The following is a 25,533-nucleotide window of genomic DNA, read 5'->3' on the forward strand; positions in this document are numbered from 1 at the left end:
AAGTTTTTCCTTCTATTCTATGTGTTGTCATATTTCTTGTAGAAGGTTTCCTTTGCTCTGAAAACGGTTTTGCACTTCACACTTATACAAGAATTAGAATCCCTGTATCACGTAGAAAATCTAATTTTTCCTTAGTAAACTTAAAACTATTATTAATTTTCCTTTTTTTAATTAGGAGACATATCAAAAATAAATATTGCTATGATTTATCTCAAAGTAAGTTCTCCTCATGTTCTTGGTCAGAAATTGTATAGTTTCAGGTTTTACATTAAGGAAATTAATCCATTTATTTTTGTATTCTATGGAAGGAAGTGCTCATACATCTTCTTTTTACATGTACTGTCCTGTTTTCCCAGAACTACTTGTTGAAGGGATTGCCAATTTTCCATTGTATACTCTTGCCTCCTTCATTGTGGACTAATTGACCATATGTGTGTGGGTTTATTTCTGGACTTTTTATATTGTTCCATTGATCTATGTGTGTCTTTTAGTGATAAATTTTGATGTTTTGAATACTGTAGCTTTGTAATATGTTCTAAAGTCAGGGAGGGTAATACCCACAGCTTTGTTCATTTTTCAAAATTAATTTTAGAAAATTTGTGTCTTCTGATTTTGAATATTATTATTTTTCTCCTTGTTTTGTGAAGAGACATATGGATTCTGGGAGAATAGAAATTTTCTAAAGGAAAAAACAAAAGAAAAATACTAAAATTTAGATTATAAATCATACAATATTAAACAACCAATGGATTGCTGTATAAATCAAAGGAAATATATATAAAGAAAATGACAACAAAAACAAAGTCCATGGGGTATAGCAAAAGCAGTATTAATAGGGATGAATATAGCAAAATAATCCCACTTATTCAAATAAGAAATATCTCTCTCTTATAACATAATCGTACAAACAGATGATGTAGCAAAATATGAAACAAACTTGTTAGTAGAAGGAAAGACAGCTGAAAGATCATAAGATACACGAATAAAAAGATTAAAAATAGAACCATTCAATCATACTAAATAATGGCTATTGAAAGATAGATAAAATTGATAAAATTTAACCAGACTCATGAGTAAAACCAGAATACAGATAAATAAGCTCATAAATAAATGGAAGTTACAGTTTATATCAAAGAAATACAAAACATTATAAGAAGATACAACAAATTATATGTCAATAAAATGGAAACCCAAGAAGAAATGGACAATTTCTTAAAAAGACATAATCTCCAGGATGGAATGAGAAAGAGAAAATATGAACAGATTATCACTAATGAATTTGAATAAGTTATTAAACAAAATCTTCCAAGAAACAAAATTCCAGGCCTAGACAGCTTCACAGGTGAATTCTGACAAACAATTAGAGAAGAGCTATCACCTATACTTCTCAGAGAATTCCAAAAATTTGCAGAGGAAGGAAGGCTTCCTACCCCAACTTTCTGTATCACACTACTATTAAAACTGGAACAAATACCTCAAAAAATTACAGGTTAAATACTACTGATAAGCATAGGTGTAAAAATCATCACTAAAATGTTAGCAATGAAAAAAATACAGTAAAAGGATTATACAGTATGATTAGTCCATTTTATTCAAGGGATGCAAAAGCGATTCATTACCCACAAATTAATTAATATGATACACCACACTAACAAATTGAAGAAAAAAATAATATGCTCACTTCAAAAGAGTCATAAAATGTTTTGAAATATTCAGTATCTATTTATGAGTAAGTTTCTCCTCAAATTGGGCATGAGGAAACATACCTCAACACAGATAAGATCATATATTACAAGAACTCAGCTAACATGACACTCACTGATTAAAAGCTGAAATCATCTCCTTTATGGACAGGAAAAAGACAAGAATGCACACTCTTTCAACTTTTATTCTGAATAGTATTGGAAATTCTAGCCATAGTTATCCAAAATAAATGTAAATAAAATATGGCTAATTTAGAATAGGAATAAAAGTATCTGATTGCAGATGACATACTTTAAACAGAAATCCTTAAGATGGCACCTCAAAACTACTAGGGCTTATCAATGCATTTGATAAAATTTCATATTGTAAAATTAACATTCAGAAATCTTGCATTTCTGCACACTAACAACAAGCTAACAGATAGAGAAAGTGAGGGAACTGTCTCACTTAGAGTTGCATTACAAAAAAAATAAACCTGGAAATATATCCAATCAAGGAGGTAAAAGAACTGTACACAGAAAACTATGAAATATTTATAAAAGAAATTGAAGATAATGCAAACAGATGAAAGTATATATTGTGTTCATTGATGAGGTAATAATATTGTTTCAATGACAGTATTAGCAAAGAAAATACACTAATTAAATTCAGTGCCTATCAAAATACCAAGGGCATTTTCATAATTTACAATAAATAATTCTAAAATTTACATGTAAACACAAAATTGTTGAAATCACTAAAACAAATAACAAAAGAAAAAAACAAACCATAAATACAAATTTATTTTATAAACAACAAAGAGGATGTATCACTTTCCCTGATTTAAAACTATAATACAAAGCTACAGTAATAAAAAGAATTTGGTAGTGGCACAGAACAAAGGGAATAATGGCACACAAAGAATGCCTAAAAATGAAATCAGACAGTTATGGTCATTTAGACCATTACAAAAAATGAATATACAGTGGGGAAAAGGTAACCAACAGGCATATGAAACCGGTCAACATCACTAATCATCAGAAGAATGCAAGTCCAAAACACAATGAGAGTTTATGTCAGCCCTGTCAGAAAGAATATAATCAAAAAGATAACAAATATAAGTGTTGGTGAGTATGTAAGAAAAACAAACCTGATGCACTGCTGGAGTGAATGTAAATTTGTGCTGCCACTGTGGAAAACAGTATGCATTTTTCTCGAAAAATTAAAAATGAAATATAATCCAACATTTCCATATCTGGATACTTATTCCAAGAAAATAAAAACACTAACCAGAAAAGATAAATTCAAACATATATTCCCTGCAGCATTATATACAATAGACAGGATATAGAAGCAAATTAATTGCTCATCAATAGATGATGGATAAAGATAATGTGTGTTTATAATATATATATCTACACAGCTATATTTTTATCTTTGATTTTATTGATTAATCTATATTTACATGTATATATAAATATATATGTATATATATATGCACACACACAGATAAAATTCCAATGGGTTATTACTCAGCTATAAAAAGAATAATTTTTTCATTTGCAACAAATTTGTAGACCAAAAGGGTAATATGTTAAGTGAAATAATTCAGAAATAGAATGACATATGATATATGATTTTACTCATATTTGTAATTTAAAACAAATGAAAATAACACAGCAGAAAAGGAGATATAGATATACAAAGAAACAGGTTGTTCACAAGAATGGGGGAAATGGGGTGAGGAAAAAGAAATATTTCATGAAAATTAAGAGAGAAAATTTTCCAGTTGCAAATTAAATGAGTCAGGGTCAAGAAATGTGCTGTATGGGGAATAGTAAATAACTACGAAATATCTTTAAATAGCAACATATCATATCTAGATATATTCTGGTTATCAGTTTGAAGTGTACTAAAAGTTGCAAAGAGTTTGATGTTTAAGAGATACTAACACAGTTTATAAATTAATGTTCACTTCGAAAAGAAACATACTTTTAGAAAGAAATTAGATTTGTAGTTAACAGGGGCAGGGGTTGGGAAAGGAGAATTTGATTAATGCACTCAAATGCTATAAACCTCCAGCCATAAAATAAACGTGTTCAAGGGATGCCCCGTAGTAATATGAAAATTACAATAAATACTGCTTTATGTTATATATGAATGTTGTTAAGGAAGTAGACAATAAGGTTTTATATCACAACCAAAAGGCAAATCGTATTTCTTTAATATTGAATCTAAATGAGATAATGAATTCTCCCTAATGTTGCTATGATATTTGTTTCAAGATACTTGTTAATCAAGCCAATATCCTGGACACCTAAACTTACACAATGTTCTATGCCATTTATATCTCAATAGATGCAGAAGGAAAAATGGAAAGACAATATTCATTTTTCCCATGATATTTCTCATGATTGTTTCTGCAGCAAGTAAATTTGAGTTATGATATACTTATCCTAGGTAAAGATACTAATAAATATGTGATTCTAATAAATAATACATAAAGATACTAATATAATTAGTTTTACCATGCCTTAAACATTGTTCATGTTAACAGCCCACTGCTTCTGTAGGCATCAAAATTTCACTCTGTGTATTCATCTGAGATTAGGAAATGGATGCTCTTCTGCTGAGTGATAAAGTTCACTGTCTCTGACCGATGGTCTCATCTCCATGACAGCATCAGTAAGAAAGGAACATGCTAGGTTGCTAAAAATCTCAGCATGGGAAAATCTCAGAACCCCTACAATTCTTAACTGTTTTGCAATGGGAAGTCAATACTGACAAAGACTTGATTTTGGATAACAATGTGGTGTTTTCTCATGGTTGCATTAGAGAATGTGAGGATAATCATTGAGACCCACAACAAATATTCTCGCTCAAGAGCTGGGCAAAGAACTGTAAATGTTCTGCATTATTAGGACTGAGGACTGCTTTCAAAATGATGACAATGCAAACTCTACTCCATGTAGTCCAAGGAAAGAAAGATTATTGCAATTTCTAGGTGAACAGGAATAAGTCAGTGGTTCAGTCTCTATAAATTGGTCAACGGGTTTTCAAAGCCAAAATAAGTTGTGACAACAATGAGAATTAAAAGAAAAATAACTTAGATGTAAGCTTAAATTAAAAAGGAGACACAATCCTGTTCTGGGCTCTGTGGACTGAAGAATGTACCTGCCTCAGTCCAATTCAAGGGTTCAGAGGCTTGGCCCTAGCTTCAGCTCGGGATTCAATGAACAGTTAACAATTAGTATACTGGAAGAAATATAATCTACCTCTCCCTGATCGGTAGAAAATCTGGTGGCTCAATGAAACTCTTAATACACAGATATTCTGCCAAATGCAGAGGAATATTTCACTGATGACTCAGCTAAGACAAACTTAACAATCCATCTTCACACACACACAGTGGTAGACAGATTTGTAGTATTTACTGGGAAGAATTCAGTGGGCAGTGCACAGAGAATAGTTTTCAAAGCACCAGCCAACTTTTGTACTTTTGCCAATGGTCTAGATTTTACCAGGGAGAAAACTACAGATGGACAAACAAACAATATTCTTCTTTAGGATTTTGAATTTTGAAAGTAAACTGTAGCTTTTGGCTTATAAGTATAGAACCTTGTTAAGATGATTACGGTAAGACCCACTGTCTGATAAGAGAGCTGGAAACTAGCTGCTGAACCAGCCCATCTGAACCCAAGACTGCTAATGTAAGCAAAAACATAGCCACCATCAGATTTGAGCTGACAAACTTAAAAGCGTGATGTTTCTGTTGTAGGAAAAACCACTGCTGTCAATACACAGATCTCCTACTGCAAGTGGTCTCTTTCTTCTCTTGATAAAGGTCATATTGGTGGGATGTTCCAAGAGCTTACCCTGGACCATTTGCCCATTCTCCAGATAATCAAATACTTTCTTCACAACTGGTGACACATTTTCAGGACTCAATTTTACCATTCCAGTCTTATCAGCTGACACTGGCTGCATGATTATGACCAGAAGCCTTAGACACCCTGACCTTGCCTACAATTTTTCCAGCCTTTCAGGGCATTTCACATTCTGAAAATGCTTCACCTTTTATTTTAAATAAATGGGAAATACTCAAAGTCTTCCAGGAATATATTATATTTCCTAATATCTGCAGAAATTTGGTAATCTTGCAGTTGGACAAATTTTAATTCCACCACCCTCACCTCCTACTATTCCACACATATTAGATTGCAATTTCGTTACTGAATACGACCACCACAACCAAGGGTCTAGTACCTCTTAGATACTTCCTGTGTTAAGGTTAGAAGGGGCACAAATTATGTGGGGTGTATAAATCTACATTAAAAGTTTGAAATGGCACTGTCTCTTCTGGACAAAGCTCTAATTCTAAGAAGTAAATTAATTAGAAGGCAGTATAGTTATTGGTATGGGGAAGAGAATCAGCTATTTTGGGTGGGTGTGTGATGAAGAGATAGGAAGAAATCCAGCAAATGAGAATGGAATACTTTATGCCTCTCGAGGCATGAATTAAGAAGAAAATAATACTTTGTCTACTTTACCTACTTCCACTTACTGTTTTGAGTGACTAGTCCTTGGGCTATGAAAAGAGCTAGTTTGTGGGGAAGAGTAAACACCATAACGAAATAGTTTGAAAAGTATGAGAGATTTGTTGTTTCAGGAAAGTAGATTTTCCTTAAAGTCAACATGTATCTTTCATTCACTAAATATTAAATTGCATCCTGTGGCATGTGCTGTGCTTACAGTGCTGGTATCCAAGTTAGACAATGAAAGGGGGATAGACAGAAAACATCTGGAGGAGGTGGTTTCATGCTGAGACTGGGAAAGTCTAAGAAGGTAAAAGGAGGATACCTAAAGTCCATGGATGAGCTGGAACAAAAGTGGTAAGGTTGGAGCTTACATTGTTGACAAGCATTTGCCTGGATATATCTCCAGATACTGTGAAACATAAAGATATTCCAAGGAAGTCAGATACCAGATTTATTAAGGAATGACTAAACTAAGTTGAGTTTCTGGGCTTAGAGATGGATAGGCATTAAGTGCCAACCTGAGGACATAAGCTTGTCTTTAGCTGGAACGTAAAAGCAACATAAATTATTGACTTGTTAATATACTGTAGACTCTTTAGTTCAGGAAATGAAACCACCAATTGGAATGTTTTGAGAACAGCACAAAGAAGACCATAGATAAAATTGCTTCTTAAATTCTACCACATGCTTATTATGCTATCTGAGACTACATTATGTGAACTTTATGGTTCCAGGAGTGACACAATAGAGACCATGATCCCTGGGCTTGTCCTACATTTACCTTCTGTTCCAACCTATCCTAACTTAACACTATTAATACTTTCAAGGATGAACCAGAAACCATTTAGTACATTTGTCTCTCTCCATGTGTTAGTTTTTTTCCAAATTCTTCCATTTTCTCTTCTTCCTTACAAGAAATTATTTAAATTTACTTACATATTGTTCCATCAAATGATCAAATCAATCAAATATTTTTTTTCTTAAATGGTTACTTAGTCTCACATTTAAATTTTAACTCCATTTAAAACAAATAAGGAAAATACAGGTACAAATCTATGTTTATTGTTCAAAAAAGAAATTTGCAGATATTTGTGGACATTTGACAACATCAATTTTAATCTTTGTTATCTTGCATAATCTGGTAGTCCTCTGGTAGATCAGTTTTAATTAGGATGACGTTGATAAACTGAAGATGGTTGATGAGTTGGCTTTGAAAGAGAGGTAGTTGATGTATCAGCTATCCCTGGCACTGGAAACCGTGGGTTGCTCCCTGGTTGAAGTTTAGAAAAACGACCTTCACTGGCAGATTTGTTGTGATATCTATTTGGAAAAGTAGAAGGCTCCAACATCAGTCCATAACAATTGCTCTGTATGGGAGACAAGATGCTGTATTGAGAATTAGAAGTTGTAGTTGTAATGAAGTTCACAACAGTGTCATTTGCTTCATTGAAGCTGCTTTGAGAGTGCCCGTGGACAGTGGTAAACTGACTTAAAATAGCACGTTGATCCACTGCAATTTGCACTCGTGGTCTAACTGATATTGATGATGGAGGAGAAAAATCACCTCTGATCGGGGTATTTGTATCACCAATAATGTGGCTAGTAGGGGGCTTACTTATTAGATTCATATTTAAATTTGCAGGAGATAAAAATGGACTTTCTCCACTAGTGTCAGCCACAAAACCAGAATTAAGATTATCCACATTACCACCTGATTTAAAGTGCTTCTTTTTGAAATCTTCATCCAATGAAGATACCAGAGAGGCATTTTTAATCCCAACTCTTCTTTTTATTCTCACTAAAAGCTGGGGACAGACTCGTTTAAAATTTGGATAATGATAGAATTGCAGCTACAACCAAAGGAGAAAAATTTTAGTAATATTTTAAACCAAAATACAAGACTACAATAAGCCTAACTAATAAAACCTCAGATTTCACGTTTACTGTGCATAGAAAATATCATCAAAATATGAACAATGCTGATGATATTTTGAAGTTCCTTATTTGGAAAATACAAATTTAAATTTTATAGTCATCAAATTTAAGAAGTTAACATTTGCAGCAATGGTGAATTCCAATTTTTAAAGCAACTTTAATACCTTTATTTAGATTTCTGGTGTGATTCATAGTTGCAAGCAAAGTTTCTCATAATCTTGACTACTTAAGGCACTGTCCTCATTTTTTTGAAAAAATAAAGGATTTTAGTCTTAGTAGTTCTATACAATTTTCAAAATCTAGCTTTACATTTATATTACCATAGATTGATGTACAAAATAAACTTTTATATATAAGTTACCAAGTCGTAACTAATATTTCTGAATATCTTGCTTAAAACAGAGACTAATTTTTCTTCTGCCAGAATGTCAGCTAGACAAGCAGATCTTTGAAAATTCTGCCACTCTTTACTAAACCCATAAAGCTTAAGCTCTCTAACTAAACTTTTCATACTTCCAGTTTCAAATATAGTGAAAGGGGACTTTCTTTCCAAAACTTCCTTCTTAAAGACATCTTCATCAATCACTACAGAGGTTCCATTATCATCCCAACAGATGGATTTAAATTGGTCACTCCCAGTCATTTTCCAGAGTATTCTGGGAAATGTCAGAGAATGAAAATTATTATCTTCATCTGGTTCAGAGACACAATGTGTGTAACATGGTCTTTTTATCATGGATTCTTCAGAGAAAGTCTGGAAAATATTTTCCTCAATCATAGACCTCAAGTCCAAGTCCCCAGAGAATGTTTGATCACACAATAGAGATCTACCGGGGTTTCCTGAACCAGTTTGTTCATCTTTACGAGACACATCTTGAATTTCTGAAGAAACATGTACCATCTCAAATAAATTTTTCCACAGCTACTTTTCTAATCAGCATGATTTTGAGCACTGCAGCTACAAATGCAGCTTTGGCAGTCTTGCACAGATAAACTGCTAGGCCATCACAATGGTTCTCAATCTGAGTAGCTGTCACATCACAAAGCGACTGATCTCCTACCAACCCAAGAGTAACATTCAGCCACTGTTTACTTCTCATTCATCCAGTTAAAATGAAACATATAGGATGCTTATGTTTATAGTGTTATCTGCAAATCTTATTCCCACAAAATCTTTTTAAATAATTTAATTTTGGGGTCTATGAAATAAAACCAATCTCCATCCTTTTGTACACAAATTTATACCAGATTGGTGAACAGAGTATAAATAATGCACAAAATATCTATAGTAATTTTAAAGTTTTGGAATTTAAAGTGAAATTTGTGTAAAAACTGTAAAGAAATGGTATAATGATTTCATCATCATTTGTAATTAAAGTGAAACTTAGTTTGATTTGGAAATGGAAGTAGTTATTTATCTGTGTACTTTAAAATATGTATCTCTATATTCAAAACGTGAAGAATAAATATGTTTATTTTTTATGTTTATAAATAAATGGTAAATATTTATGAAATAAAATTAGATTAAAATAATCATTAAAATTTAAGAAATCCCAAAGGGTGGCATTTTTGTTTTAAATTGTAATTCAGTGCTATAAGTAAAACAAATGTAATTTAATATACTACTTTAAAATTACAAGAGAGACAATCTTATTGTATATTTACAAATGTTTGTTTTTGCCATTCTTTCACTCAGAGGTTTCTCAGTGCATAGAACTAATAAATTTTCTTGTCATCTATATAATACATACCCTTGGGGCTTCTGTTATGTGTTCCAAAATGATGTTGATTAATACTCTTATGCACAATATCCTGGGTTCAATAAATGTGCCTCCATTAAGGGGGAAACAAACAATCAAAAAACAAAGAAATAACAGTGTATGTGGGTTGGGTTGGAAAAGACCAGGTAATGCATTTTAGGAAGCAACATATTTCTCAGTCCTGAAACATTTGTCATTGTAAGTATAATATGGCATTTTAAGGCAAGTGTCTTGTGCACTAATTGTAACAATAGCTATGTTCTGTATCAGTAAACTGTGGTAAATCCAGTTCTACCAATACTTATATACTTATTTAGAAATAAATTCCGTTAAACATAAGCCAAATTCAAAATGGGAGATAAAATTTTTAAATAAATAAATGTACCCTCAAGCTACAATGTAAAATTTTCCTTCAGTATCTGTAAATTCCATTCTAAATAAATAATAGCAACCTGAATTTATTGCACGTTATAAGTATTAGAAATTATAGTTAAGTTGGGTTTAGTCCTCATTCATAAATATTACTTAACATATGTAAATGAATATATGTGATACCGTCCATTAGAAAACAAAGAATTCAAAAATAACAATCTGAAAATATGTAGGAAAATTATTCACAGATTGGATATTACCTTTTTTTATAAAAATATTCTTAACAAATTTGCTCTAGATTGAATGTAACTAAACATAATAAAAGCCATATATGGGAAACCCATGACTAACATCAAGTTCAATATTAACATACAGTAATGTTTTCATCTGGCCCAGTAATAAGAAGAAGTAGCTCATTTTCAGAAGTCCTAAATTACAGTACTAGATGTCCTAGCCAGAACAAGTAGTCAAGAAAAATTATAAAAGGCATCCAACTTGTAAAAATGCAGTAAAATTTTTACAGATGACATAATTATGCATAGATAGAAAACTCCATATACTCCTCCAGTGACTGTTAGAAATAATGAACAAACTTAGTAAACTTGCAGAATACAAAATCAATATACAAATATCCGTTGCATTTATGTATACTAAAAACACATTATCAGAAAGAGAAATTAGGGAAACAATTGTGTGTAAATTAATACCAAAAATATTAAAATACGAATAAATTTGATAAGTGAAATAAAAGATCTAAGCATAGATGTATAAATTACAGGTGCAAGAAATAAAAGCAAACAAAATAAATACAAAGATATTCTGTGCTCATGGATTGTATACATTGTGAGGAAATATTCTAATCTATCTTTTACATGTTCAATCTCCCAGCACTAATTATTGAGGAGAATGTCTTTTCTTCATTTTATACTCTTGCTTCCTTTATCATGGGTTAAAAGATCATAGGTGTGAGGGATTATATTTGGTTGCTCTATTCTCTTCAATTCATTGGTGTCTGTTTTTGAGCCAGTATCATGTTGTTTTAAATACTAAAGCTTTGTAGGACTATTTAACGTCAGAGAACTTTACACCATTATATTTAATACACTTTTTGAAGATTATTTTGGCAACTCATGTTCTTTGTGGTTACATATAAATTTTGAAATTATTTGTTCTATTAAATGGAAAAATATCATGGGTATTTTGACATGAATCACACTAAATGTAGATTGCTTTGGGTAGTAGGGTTGTTGCAACCACATTGTTTCACATTATTAACACAAGAGATTTTTTTCATTTCTTTGGACCAGTTTTAATTTCATTCATCAATATTTTCTGTTTTTTAATGTATAGGTTTTCTCCTTATTTGTTAACTTATTTGTAGGTTTTCTTTACATATATATAATTAAATACATTGTATTTGTAAATACATTTCCTGCACAAATACAACAGGCAGAAGGCAGTGGCAAGTCATATTCAAAGTCCTGAATGAAAATAGCTGTAATCTAAGATACTTTATCAAGCTAGGCTACCTTTTAGTGTAGAAGGCGAGATAAATAGCTTCCACACAAGCAAATACTAAAAGAATTAAGCAAGAGAAAAAGAAATAATGAAAGATATACTCTAAATAAAAAACAAGCAGGAAGCTATAGAAAAGAGAAAGGTATAATTAGAAAGGAAATAGCTACAATGACTTACAACAGAATAAATATGATGTTGTAAAACAGGACGTCAAAATTTTATGCGTCACCGACTGAAACATGAAAATACAGAGTGTTTTCTTCTTGTTTCTCTTCTCTGCAGGATGGGTTTGAGTTATATTCTTATCAGTTAAAATAAACAGAAATATCATAGGTCAATATAAATATAAAACAACGTAATAATAAGTCAAAAGCTTACAATGAATTCACAAAGCAAAAAAGAAACCAAGATTATAAAAGAATACTTATCAAGCCACAAAAAGAAAAAGAAATGAACAAAAAGGAAATACCAATCAACTGGAAAATGAAGTTAAAAATGGAAATAAACACTAGTCTATTAATAATTATCGCAAATGTTAATGGATTTAGTACTTCAATCAAAAGATATATATTGTCAGATGGGATAATATAACAAGACCCTACATTATGACGAATACAAGAGAACCACTTTTGCGAGAGGAACACACATCAAATTTATGTCAGAAGATGGAAAAATATATTCCATTCAAATGTACATATGAAGAATGCAGGACTAGCAGTACTGACTTCACACAATAGAGACTTTACAAGAAAGGCCATAGAGAAAGATAAACAAGGACATGATATAATGATTAAAGGAACAATGCAAAATGGGGGTATTATACTCATTAATGTATATGCACTCAATATAGTAGCCCCTAAATATATAAAGCAAATACAAATAGATAAAAAGACAGAAATCCCTGGGAACACAATCAGAGTTGGAGACTATAACTCCCCATTACATCACTGGACTGGTCTTTCACACAGAAAATTAATAAGGGAACAAAGATACTAAAAGACATTATAAAATAATTGGAGATGGTTGATATTTTTAAAACAGTAATTCTCCCCAAAACAGAATATGCACTCTTTTCTGTGCACATGGAACATCTTCTAGGAAAGATTATGAACTCAGGCTCTGAAAAAGCCTCAACAAATTTAAGAAGATAAAAAATATTTCAAGCATCTTTTCTGAGTATAATACCATGAAACAGAAAAACAGGGAGAAAAAATGACACCATCCAGAATAAAAAACATGGTACTAAAACAAGGGGGAGAGTTGATGAAGTAAAAGAAGAAATTACAAAATATCTTGAGAAATATGACAAAACACAGCACAAATTCTATGGAAAACTTAAAGCAGTCTTAAGAGGGAAGTTCATAGTGAAACGGCCTTCGTCAAAGAAGAAGAAAAATTTCAAATAAATAATCTAACATTCTATGTAAACTAATCAAGAAAAGAAGAGCAAACAAAACCAAAAGTCAACAGAATGATGTAAAAAATAAAGACCATGGAAGGAAGATTTGGAATAGAGATTAAAAAATAGAAAAAAATTAATCTAATTATTTTTTAAAATAGTAAACAAAATTGACAAATCTCTGTACAGGCTCACCAACAAGAAAAGAGAGAGAACACAAATAATATAAGAAATGAAAATGGAGAAAATACAAAGAGTACAACAAATTTGCAAAATATCATAAGGGATTACCATGAGCAACTGTATGTAAACAAACTGGGCAACCAGGAAAAATGGAGAAGTTTTTGGAAACATTCAGCCCACCAATATTGCATCAAGAAGAAATTAACCATTTGAACAGACAGATCACCAGAAATCGAATAGAAATATCAATAAAATAAAATTCTCTGCAAACAAAATCCAGACCCAATTACCTTCACTGGGGAATTTGATCAAACATACAAAGAAAAATCCATACCAGTCCTCCTCAAACTCTTCCAAAAGATTGATATGGAGAGAGTACTCCCAAACTGACACCATAGGCCAATATCAAACTGATACCAAAAGCAGAAAAAGACACTACCCCAAAAAGAAAACTATAGGCCAATATCATTGATAAACATAGATGTAAATGTCCTTAAGAAATTATTAATAAACAGAATCCAACAGCATGTAAAAAAAGATCATGCACCATTTACACTTTAGGTTCATCCCAGGAACACAAGGATGGTTTACCATTTGCAAATCAATCAAACAATTGTGATACACCATATCAACAAAAGAGAAGACAAAAATGATATGATCATCTCAGTAGATGCAGAAAAAGCATTTGATAAAATTTAACACCTATTTGTGATAAAAGTTCTTATCACAGTGGGCATAGAAGGACCATATCTCAACATAATGAAAGCTATTTATGACAAATATTTAGCCAGCAAATACTCAATGGTGAAAAACTGGAACCCTTTCCACAAAAACCTGAGACAATACAAGGATGCACATTCTCACAATTTCAATATAGTCTTGGAATTCCTAGCCACAACGATCAAGCAAGAAAAATAAATAAAATGATTCAGACTGTAAAAGAAGAGTTAAAACTGTCATGATATGCAGATATGACACTATATATAGAAAACTGTAAAAGCTTCACAAAAAATACTTAGGGTAAAAAAGGAATTGGGCAAGGTAGCCAGTGTAATGTACAAAAACCAATTAGATTTCATTACACTACCATTGAATCAACAGGAAAAAAAAAGTATAGAAACAACCCCTTTTATAACTGCACCCAAAACTATAAAATGCTTAAAAAAACTCTGACCAAGTAGGTGAATGACTTATACATGGAGAACAGGAAATCATTGTTTCAGGAAATCAAAAAGGATTTTAAGAATTGAAAAGATAACCAATGGTCTTGTAATGGAAGAAATAATATTGTTAAAATGGCCATACTGCCCAAGGCAATCCCCAGGCTTAATGTGATTTCCTATCAAATTATTCAAAACATTTCTTTTTAGGACTGAAACAAATGATCATAAGAATTATATAGATACACTAAAGATCTATAATTTTCCAAACAATATTGAAGACAAAGAAAGAGGCTGGAGGAATAACCCTCCTGGTCTCCATACACTATTGCAGACCTACAATAATGAAAACGACATGATATTGGTACAGAAATAGACATATGGCCAATGCAACAGAATTGAGAGACTAGGAATAAATCTACAGGCCTATGTTCAATTAATCTTTGACAGAGTAGCCAAGAATATGACTGAGAAAAGACCATCTCTTCACCAACTGGTGTTGGGAAAACAGGATAGCAGCAAGCAGGGCAATGGAGTTAGAACACTCCTTCGCTCCATACACAAGAATAAACTCAAAATGGCTTGAATACTTAAATGTAAGGCAAGACAGAGTAAATCTCCAAGAAGAAAACATAGGCAAAACACTCTGAGATAAATCTCAGCAATGATCTCCTAGTACAGTCTACCCAAGTAATGGATGTAAGAGCAAAATTATTAAAATTGGACCTAATTAAACTTATAAGCTTTTGCACAGCAAAGGGAACCATAAACAAAGCAAAATGACTAACTACAGGATTAAGGAAAATATTTAGAAATGATGCAACTGACAAAGGCTAAATTTCCAAAATATAGAGTTCATACAACCTAATAATAATACAAAAAAAACGAAACCCAATCTGAAAATGCACAGAAGCCCTAAACAATACATTATCCATTAGAGACATACAAATGCCACATAGAAATTTGAAAAAAAAATTGCTAACTCTCATTATCAGAGAAGGGCAATTCAAAACTATAATGAATTATCACCTCACATTAGTCACAATGGCCGTCAATAAAAAGTCCAAAAACAATAAATGCTGGGGAAGCTATGATGAAATGGAACCCTCTTACACTGTTGGTAGGAATGTAGTTTGTTGAAGTCATTGTGGAAACCAGGATGGGTATTCCTCAAAAGAATAAAAATATATTTAACTTATCCAGCAATCCAACTCCTGGGTATATATAAAAGAGGACCCTAATTCAAAATGTCACCTGCACACAAATGTTCTTAGCAGTGCTATATACAAAAGCCATGACATGGAAGCACCCTAAATGTCCATCAACAGATGACAGTATACAGAATTTATGCCTTATTTACAAAATGGAATAATATTCTGCCATAAAAATTGATAAAACAATGACATTTGCAGCAAAATATATCTCCCAAAATGTGTCATTCTAATTGAAGTAAGCCAGAAAGAGAAAGAAAAATTATACATGGCATGACACATGGAGAAACCTAAAAAAAAAAATTTGGATGAGAACACTATGATTTCATCTACAACTATGAAACACACTTGCAGATCTACATAATAATCTTATGGTAACTGCCGAAATGGTCAAGGATAGGATATATTTGGGAGCTGTAGATTTATAAATGTTATCCACTATATATAAAAATAAATATTTTCAAAATGTCTATTGTATGACACAGGGCAGTATGTTAAATATCGTGAAGTTAAATTTAATAGGCATGCAAACATATGCATGAAGTGGGTCACTGTGTTATGCACCACAGATTGACACGTTGTAAATGGAAGTAGTTCAATGATAAATAAATGAATATATAAGTAAATAAGAAAATAAATAAGTAAATAAATAGACAAATTAAATAAATAAATAAATAAATAAATAATATTTAATAATGAATGTAATACAAAGATTCACGCTACTTAACTTTACACATCAAGAACCTAGGAGAAAACAGAAAGAATGAAGAAGAAAATTGAATGAATGAGAGTAAGGCAAATAACAAGAGAAACAATTGAAAAGATAACAAAAAATATACCTAAGTGTGATTCTTTTAAACATAAACTGGACAAAAGTTTAGGTTGGCTAAGAAAATAAAGACAAATAAAATTTGAAATAGAAGAGAAGATATTAACACTGATGTTGTAGAGATGCATAGCATCATAAAAAATGACCACTAGATAACAATTTGAATGACCTAGAACAAAAGACAAATTCCCAGAAATATGTCTTCCAATACTGAATCAAGAAGTAATTAGAAAGTTAAATATAGCAAAACTGTGTATGAGCAAATCAGTAATCCAAACCTCTGAAACCAGAAAATATTTACAAAAAGTGTTTACTGGTATATTCTGTCATATATTTGAAGACAATTTTTCACCAATTCTACCCCAAATCTTCCAAGAATTTGATGGGGTGAAAGTTTCCAAACTAGATTTATGATGCCAGCTATATTTGCATAAAATGCTAGAAAGGACATTATATGCAATATATATAATATAACCCTCATGAACATATAATCCAAAATTCTCAAGAAAACACAAGCAAAATGGATTCAATAAAACTTTTAATGTATCATACACATACATGAGTAAAGGGATTTATCCCTGGGTTTAAGGAAACTTCAAAATATTCAAATCAATAAAGATGACATGCCACACTAATAGAATGAGAAATAAAACTCACATAATCATCTCAATAGGTGCAGAAAGAGTATTGTATATAATGCAACATCTTTTTAAGTTACTCCCAACAAATTAAATTAAACCTGTCAGAGGCACGATATAATATACACACAAACACTGTGTGGAGATAAGCGAAGCAGTTCTCTGTTTATTGATTCTTAGGAAAAGGGTTTATATACATCATGCACAATGCCTCACATATCATCTAAGTTATAACAATGTTAATAATCGTAAGCTATTTATGTCCCCATGCTCCTGCAGTAAGCATTGGATGTTAAATGATCAAGGATTGTTTAAAAGTTCATCACAGAACTTCATTAAGTAGGCCATCTCTTATCCAGCCGGCTCTGCCTGTCTTACGTTGTCCTCCTATGAGTATCTTATCCAGCATAGGCTATCCAGCCAACCATACAGGATACATTGAATAGGCCATTTCTTTTCCAGCCTGGATATGTAACACTCCTCACAGCTTGTTTATTAGTTCAGCCCATGGGCTTATTCTCTAGAGCCTTCAGACAGGGGCCTACGAACCAAACATCCCTTGACAGAAAACTGGATGAAGAAAATTTGATGTTTATATGTTATGGAATCAATACTTTGCATTCCTATCAACAGTTTCCATGGTGTTCCCTTTTCTCCACAATCTCACCAATATCTATTTCTTTTCCTTTTGTTGAGAGCCTTCTGACAAGTGTGAGGTGTTGTCTCATTTTTGGTTTATGACTTTCCTAATAATTTATAACTCTGAACATATTTTCATGTGTCATTTAGCAAACTGTATGTTTTCTACAGAAAATTGATTCAGATCTATCTATTCAGTACCTATGGACTTTTTTTAATTGAATTGTTTGGTCTTTATTTTGTTGTGGTGTATGAGTTTGCCATATATTTTGGATATTAACACTTGATAGGAAAATATCACTTGCATATATTTTCTCCCATTGTCTTGGTTGACTGTTCATTTTATTGATCATTTCTTCTGCAGTGTAAATCTGTTTAGACTGATACAATCATCTTTTGTTAATTTTGCTTCTGCTTCCCCTGCCAGAGGAGACATATGAAAAATCAAATTAAGTCAAGTGTACTTCTTTTGTTTTACCCTAGGATTCGTTGTTTTCAGGTTTTATGTTTTATATGCCCAGGAGTGGGATTACTGTGTCATAAGATAGGTCTATTTTTATTATTAAAAGGAACTTCCGTACTGTTTCCAAAGTGGTTGCACTAATTTTCATTCCCACCAACAGCGTTGGAGAGTCCCTTATTCTCTACAACCTCCACAGTCTTTATTATTTGTAGACATTTTGATGACAGCCCTTCTCACTAGTGTGAGGTAAAACATTATTATATTTTTGTCTTTCCTTTGTATAATGATTAGCAATATGAGCATGTTTTTATGTTCCTGTTGGTCATCTGTGTGTCTTCTTTGGAGAATTGTCTTCTGCTCATTTTCTGGCTGGGTTGTTTGTAGATTTTTGAAATGGAGTTTTATAAACGATGTGTGTATTTTAGAAATTAGCCTCTTGTTGATTGCATTTTTTCCAAATGTTTTCTCCCATTTGGAATTTCATGTTTTCATTCTGTTTATTTTGCTGTGTATAAGCTTTTAATTTTAATTCAGACTAATTTGATTATTTTGCTTTTATTGTTTTCAGCTTGGGAGAGTGAGATAAGAAAATCTCAGTACAATTTATCTATTGTTTTCCTTATGTTAGTTTCCAGGAGATTTATTGTGTCATGTGTTAGATTCAGATAATTAAATCATTTTGAGTTTATTTTTGTACTGTATGAGGGAGTGTTCAAATTTCATTGATTTACATGTAGCTGTCTAATTGCCTCAACATCACTTGCTGAAGACTGTCTTTTAGGCATTGTATATTTTTGTTTCCTTTGTCATTGTTTAGTTGACCATGGGTGTGATGTTTTATTTCTACCTCTGTGTTCCGTTCCAGTGATATAGATGTTTGTTTTCCAGTATTGTGCTGTTTTGATTACTGTATTTTTGTAATATTGTCTGAGATCTGGGAGGGTTATGGGTTATGCTTCCAACTTTGTTCTTTTCCCACATTGTTCCTTTTGCAGTTCTGGTTCTCTTGCAGTTCCTTACAAATCTTAGGACTGTTTTTATTTCTATGGAAAATATCATGTATTTCGATCTGAATCACTTTATATCTGTAGACATTTTTGTAGTATCTATATTATAGCAATATTATTTCCTCTAAGCTAGGACCTTGAGATTTCTTTCCATTTCTTGCATCATCTTCAATTTTCTTTATCAGTGTCCTAATGATTTTTTATCTTGATTTTTAATAGGTTTTTCATTTTTCATCTGATTTCATATGGTTTTTTAAATTATGGAATATTTCATTGTTAAAGAAATGTGACAGTATTTTATATTAATCATGAATCATGCAACATTGGTAAATGTCTTTATTAGTTTTAGTTGTTCTGATGTGGAGAATCTTTAGAGTTCTCTATATAGATTATTATGTCATCTAAAATAATGACTGTTGTACTACATTCAATCCAATTTGAATACATTTTTTTCTATTCCAATTGTTGTTGCTAGGGCATCCCATACTGTGTTTAATAGAAATCTTGAGAGTGGGCATCCTTGTCTTATTTCTTATTTTGGCTTTCAGTTTTTCACTTTTACATATTATATTTTCTGTGGGTCTGTAATTAATGACTTTAGTTATGTTGAGATTTATTTCCTGAATCCTACTTTTGTAAGAGGTTTCTGTTGTTGTTGTTGCTGTTGTTGTTGTTGTTGTTGCTGTTGTTGTTGTTGCTGTTGTTGTTGTTTTAATGAATAAATGTTGAATTTTTTGAAATGCTTTTTATGGATTTATTGGGGTGACCACATCATTTTCACTTTTTCTTTTGTTAATTTGGTGTATCAAACTGATTTGTGTATGTTGAACCTCTCTTGTGACCCTGCAATAAATCCAAGTTGATCATAGTGCATGATTCATTTTAGCTATTGTTGCATGCAGTTTGCTAATGATATTTGGTAGAACTTTTGCAACTAAATCAATCAAATATATTGGCTTGAAATTCTCTTTGCCTGTACTTTGTTGGCTTTGCTATCACATTGATGAAGTCTTCATTGAATTAATTTGGGAGTTTCCCACATCTTCACTATGTTTGAATAGTTTGAACAGTATAAGTCCTGTTTTGTATGTTTGTACAGTACTCCACGACAGCTGTTTATATCTGCACTAATGTTTAACGATTTTTTTAAATGAAGATTCTAACTTTCTTCTAGTAATTAGTTTGTTCAAATTATTTGTTTTTCCTTATCTCTGTCTCTTTCTAGACATTTGCCTATTTCTTCTAAGTTGTCCAGGTTATTGGCATGTATGTGTTGACAAAATGATCCTTTTTTTGTATATCTGAGGTAACAATTATTATTTCTCTTTTTATTTCTTATTTTATTTCTTTGGAGCATCTCTCTTTTCTTCTTGGTGCACCTGGCTAGAGGTTTTTTGATTTTGCTTACCTTAAAAAGAAAACATAAAACAAAATCTGGTGTTTTACTACTCTTTTGCATAGTGTTTTTGCTCTCTAATTTATATTTACACCTGTAATATTTAGGATCATGTTTTCTTCTATTATTAACTTTTTTTATTCGTTTATATTCATTTTACAAAGTTGACTCAAATTCCAGCGAAGAGCACAATCTTTCAGTTACAATGAACATAACACATTTGTTTTCCCATTTTTTCCTCAGTGAGCTGCCGTAAGATGTTTTCTATATTTCCCTGTGCTATATAGTACAATCCTGTTTATCAATTCTACAATTTTGAATTCCCAGTCTATCTCTCCCTGCCCCGTGCCCCCTTGGCAACCAAAACATTGTATTCTATATTTATGAGTCTATTTCTGTTTTGAATTTCTGTTTTTTTTTGTTTTTTGTTTTGTTTTGTTTTTAGTTTCCACTGATGAGCCATCTCATATGGTATTTCTCTTTCTATATATGGGTTACTTCACTTAGACTGGTTTTCTCCAGGAGCATCCATGTTGCTGATAATGGCATTATGCTGTCAGTTTATAAGCCTGAATAGCATTCCATTGTATAAATATACCACCTCGTCTTTATTCAATAAACTGTTGATGGACATTTTGGACTTTTCCACATCATGGCTATTGTAAATAATGCTGGCTATGAACATTGGGGTGCAGGTGTCATCCTACAATAGGGTTTTTTCTGGATTTATGCCCAGGAGCGGGATTCTTGTGTCATATGATAAGTCTATTCCTTGGCTTTTGAAGAATCTCCATCCTGTTTTCCACAGTGGCTTCACCATACTGCATTGCCACCAGCAGTGAAGGACTGTTCCCTTTTATCCACAGCTCCTCCAGCATTTGTCATTTGTGGATTTTTGAATGATGGCCATTCTGAGTAGTGTGAGGTGATACCTCACTGTAGTTTTGATTTGCATTTCTCTGATAATCAGAGATATTGAGCATTTTCTGATGTGTCTTTTGGTCATTTGTATGTCTTCCTTGGAGAATCGCTTGTTTAGGTTTTCTGCCCATTTTTGTATTATGTTGTTTATTTTTTCTTATTCAGTTGGATGAACTGCTTATATACTTTGGAGATCAAGCCTTTATAGATTTCATATGCAAATTATTTTCCCATTCCGTAGGTGGTCTTTTTGTTTCACTTCCGATTTCTAACTGTGCCGAAACTTGTAAGTTTCATTACGTCTCACATGTTTATTCTTGTTTTTATTTCACCTGCAAGAAAATTTTGGAGACGTAAGTTAGATAACGTTTTGCCTATATTTTCCTCTAGGAGGTTTCTTGTATCTTGTCTTATGTTTAAGTCTTTGACCCATTCTGAGTTTATTTTTGTGTATGGTATTCTAGCTTCATTGGGAGTGTTCTAGCTTCATTGATATTCCTGCTGCTGTCCAGTTTTCCCAACACCATTTCCTGAAGGGACTGTCTCAATTCCATTGTATTTTCTTGCCTCCTTTGTCAAAGATTAATTGACTAAAAGTTTGTGGGTTCATTTCTAGGCTCTCTATAATGTTCCACTGGCCTATATGTCTGTTTTCCTACCAATACAGTGCTGTCATTTTTACTGTAGCTCTTTAGCATTATCTGAATCGTTAGCGTAAAGAAATGCCACTGATTTTTGAACCTTAATCTTGTAAACTGCTACCTTGCTTAATTCTCCGTTCAGCTGTAGTAGTTTTTGGTTGGATCTTGCAGGGTTTTCTCTATATAGTAACATATTATTTGCATATAGTGAGAATTTTACCTCTTCCTTTCCAATTTGCATCCCTTTTACTTCTCTCTCTTGTTTGACTGCTGTGGCTAGGAATTCCATGATTATATTGAGTTGGAGTGGTGATAGTGTGCATCCTTGTCTTGTCTCAGATTTTGGTGGGAAGGTTTAATTTTCTCACCATTCAGTACTATGCTGGCTGTAGGTTTATCTTTAGCTTTCATGATGCTGAGATATGTTGGTGAGATTTTTTATCAAACTTGAGTGTTGAATTTTATCAAATAATTTTCCTGCATCTATTGAGAAGATCATGTGGTTTTGTTCCTTTCTCTTGTTGATGTGCTGTATTACACTGATTGATTTGCATATGTTGAACCACCCCTGTGTCCCTGGCATAATCCCCAATTGGTCATGATGTATAACCTTTCATCTGTGTTGTTGGATTCTATTTGCTACAATTTTTGTGAGGAGTTTTGCATCTGTGTTCATCAGTGATATTGATCTAGAATCCTCTTTTTTGGTAGTGTCTTTGCCTGGTTGTGGTATCAGGGTGATTGTGGCTTCATAGAATGACTTTGGGAGTATTCCTTACTTTTCAATCTTCTGGAAGAGTTTGAGAAGGACTGGTATGAGTTCTTCTTTGTATGTTTGGTAGAATTCTGCACTGAATCCGTCCTGTCCTGGAGTTTTATTTGTAGGGAGCTTTCATATTGCTATTTTGATTTCATTTCTAGTGCTCTCCTTGTTCAGGGGGTCAGTTTCTTCTTGATTCAGTCTTGGTGGACAGTATGTTTCCAGAAAATTGTCCATCTCCTGTAGGTTATCCATATACTTTTAATAATACTTTCGTATGATATTCTGTATTTTTTATTTGTTGTTATTTCTCTATTCTCCTTCCTAATTTTGCTAATTTGTGGTCTCTCTCTTTCCTTCTTTTCGAGTTTGGACAGAGATTTGTTGAATTTACTTACTTTTTCGAAAAACCAGCTTTTGGATTTGTCGATATTTTTCTATGGTGTTTTTAATCTCTATTTTATTTATTTCCTCCCCAATATTTATGATTTCCTTCTTTCTGCTGCCTTTTGTTGTTTTTTGTTCTTCTTTTTCCAGTGCATTCTGCTGGTGGTTTAAATTTTTTTTGAAATTGTTCTTCTTTTTGTGGAAGGCCTGTATTGCTGTAAACACCCCTCTGAGCACTGCTTCTGATGTGACCCATAAATTATGTGTGGTATTGCTTTCATTTTCTTCTGTCTCAAAGTATTTTTCATTTCAGCTATGATTTCTTCATTGACCCATTGGTTTTTTATTAACATATTTTTTAATCTCCGTGTTTTCCTTTTGTTCCCCTTTGTTTCTCTGTTGTTGATTTCTAGCTTCATGGGTTTGTGGTCTGTAAAGATGCTTGAGATAATTTCTATCTTCTTAAAATTGCTGAGGTTTCTTTTGTGCCCAAGTATATCATGAATCCTGGAAAATGCCCCATGTGCACTTTATTCTATTTTTTGTGGTTGCAATGCTCTGAAAATATCCACCAAGTGTAATATTTCTACTGTATTATTTACCTTCTCTGATGCCTTATTCATTTTCTGTCTCAGTGATCTTTCCAGTGATGTTAATGCAGTGTTGAATTCTCCAACTATGATTAGATTCCCATCACTATCCCCCTTTATATCTGTAAGTAATAATTTTATGTACTTAGGTGCTCCTTTTTTTCATGCATATGTATTAACGAGTGGGCTATTCTCATTTTTTAATCACTCCTTCAATCATTATAAAATGTCCTTTTTTATCTTTCTTTATGGCCTTTGTTTTAAAGAATATTTTGTCTGAAATCAGTACTGTAACACCTGCTTTTTTGGATTTCCTATTTGAATGTAATTCCCTGTTCCATCCTTTCACTCTCAATGTATATGTGTTCTTCTATCTGAAGTGGTTCTCTTGTATGCAGCATATTGAAGGTTCGTGCTTCATTATACAACATGCCACTCTTTGACTTTCTACTGGAGCATTTATTCCATTAACATTTACAGTAATCAATGATAGGTTTCTGTTTATTGCCATTTTTACCTTATCTTTGCTGTTGATTTGTTATTTCCTCTTTGTTCATATCACCTTCCTTTTATGGTTTGGTCATTTTCCTTTGTATTTTCATGAATTTTATTTTGTTTTAGTGACTCCCTGATATGTTTTAGTCTTGTTGTCACCCTTCATTATAAGTCTTTTAGACCATTATTATAACTGCTTTTATTAAACTGATAGTAACATGATCTCAATCCCATTTAACCAAAAACAAAAGAATTTTTAAAGACTAAAAAAAAAAATGTTCTATTTTCCTGCTTCCCTCTCCGACTCTCAATGATTTGGATATCTTATTTTAAAATTTTGTGCATATTTTATTTGTAATTCATGAGTTATCATGTTTCCAGCTGTGAATTTCACATTTCTGAAGCATCCTGCTTCTTTTCTATTTAGAGTAGACTTTTCAATATTTCTTCTAGCATGGGTCTAGTGTTGCTAAACTCTTGAAGCATTTTCTTGCCTGTGAAATTCTTTATGTCTCCTTCTACCAAAAAGGATAGACTTGCTTATTAAAGTATCTTAGGGTATATCTTTTTTCACTCAGGCCTTTGAATATATCTTTCCACTCCCTTCAGGCCTGTAGTACTTGTGTAGTGAAATTAGCTGGGAGAGTTATGGGTATTCCCTTGTATCTCACTCTTTGCTATTTTCCTGCTGCCTTTAGGATCATTTCTTTATCCTTGGCTCTGGCCATCTTAATTATATGTCTTGGTGTGGGTATATTTGTGTTCTTCCTGTTTTGGACACTCTGAGCTTACTGTACCTGAGTATCTGATTCCTTCTTTATGTTTGGGAAGTTCTCAGTCATGAATTCTTCAAACGGCTTTGCAATCACCTTTGATCTTTCCTCCCCTTCTTGGACTTCTATCATACCAAGATTGGCATGCTTTATAATATCCCATAGATCTCATGCATTTTTCATTTGTTTCTCATTGTTTCTCTTGTAGCTATTCTGATTGTGTGCTTTCTATTGT

At 32.4% G+C, this 25,533-nt stretch overlaps 1 long non-coding RNA gene across 1 annotated transcript in view; it reads right to left on the bottom strand.

The window, feature by feature from the left end:
• Positions 1 to 7,311: 7,311 nt before the first annotated feature.
• LOC140693823 (uncharacterized) overlaps positions 7,312 to 25,533 on the bottom strand; it is a 36,498-nt gene continuing 18,276 nt past the window's right edge. Inside the window, exon 4 of the long non-coding RNA XR_012069523.1 lies at positions 7,312 to 7,588. This is a non-coding gene — a long non-coding RNA (uncharacterized lncRNA). The remainder of the gene's footprint in view (positions 7,589 to 25,533) is intronic.

Source organism: Vicugna pacos, unplaced genomic scaffold (assembly GCF_048564905.1).
Source record: "Vicugna pacos unplaced genomic scaffold, VicPac4 scaffold_20, whole genome shotgun sequence".
Taxonomy (NCBI): domain Eukaryota; kingdom Metazoa; phylum Chordata; class Mammalia; order Artiodactyla; family Camelidae; genus Vicugna; species Vicugna pacos.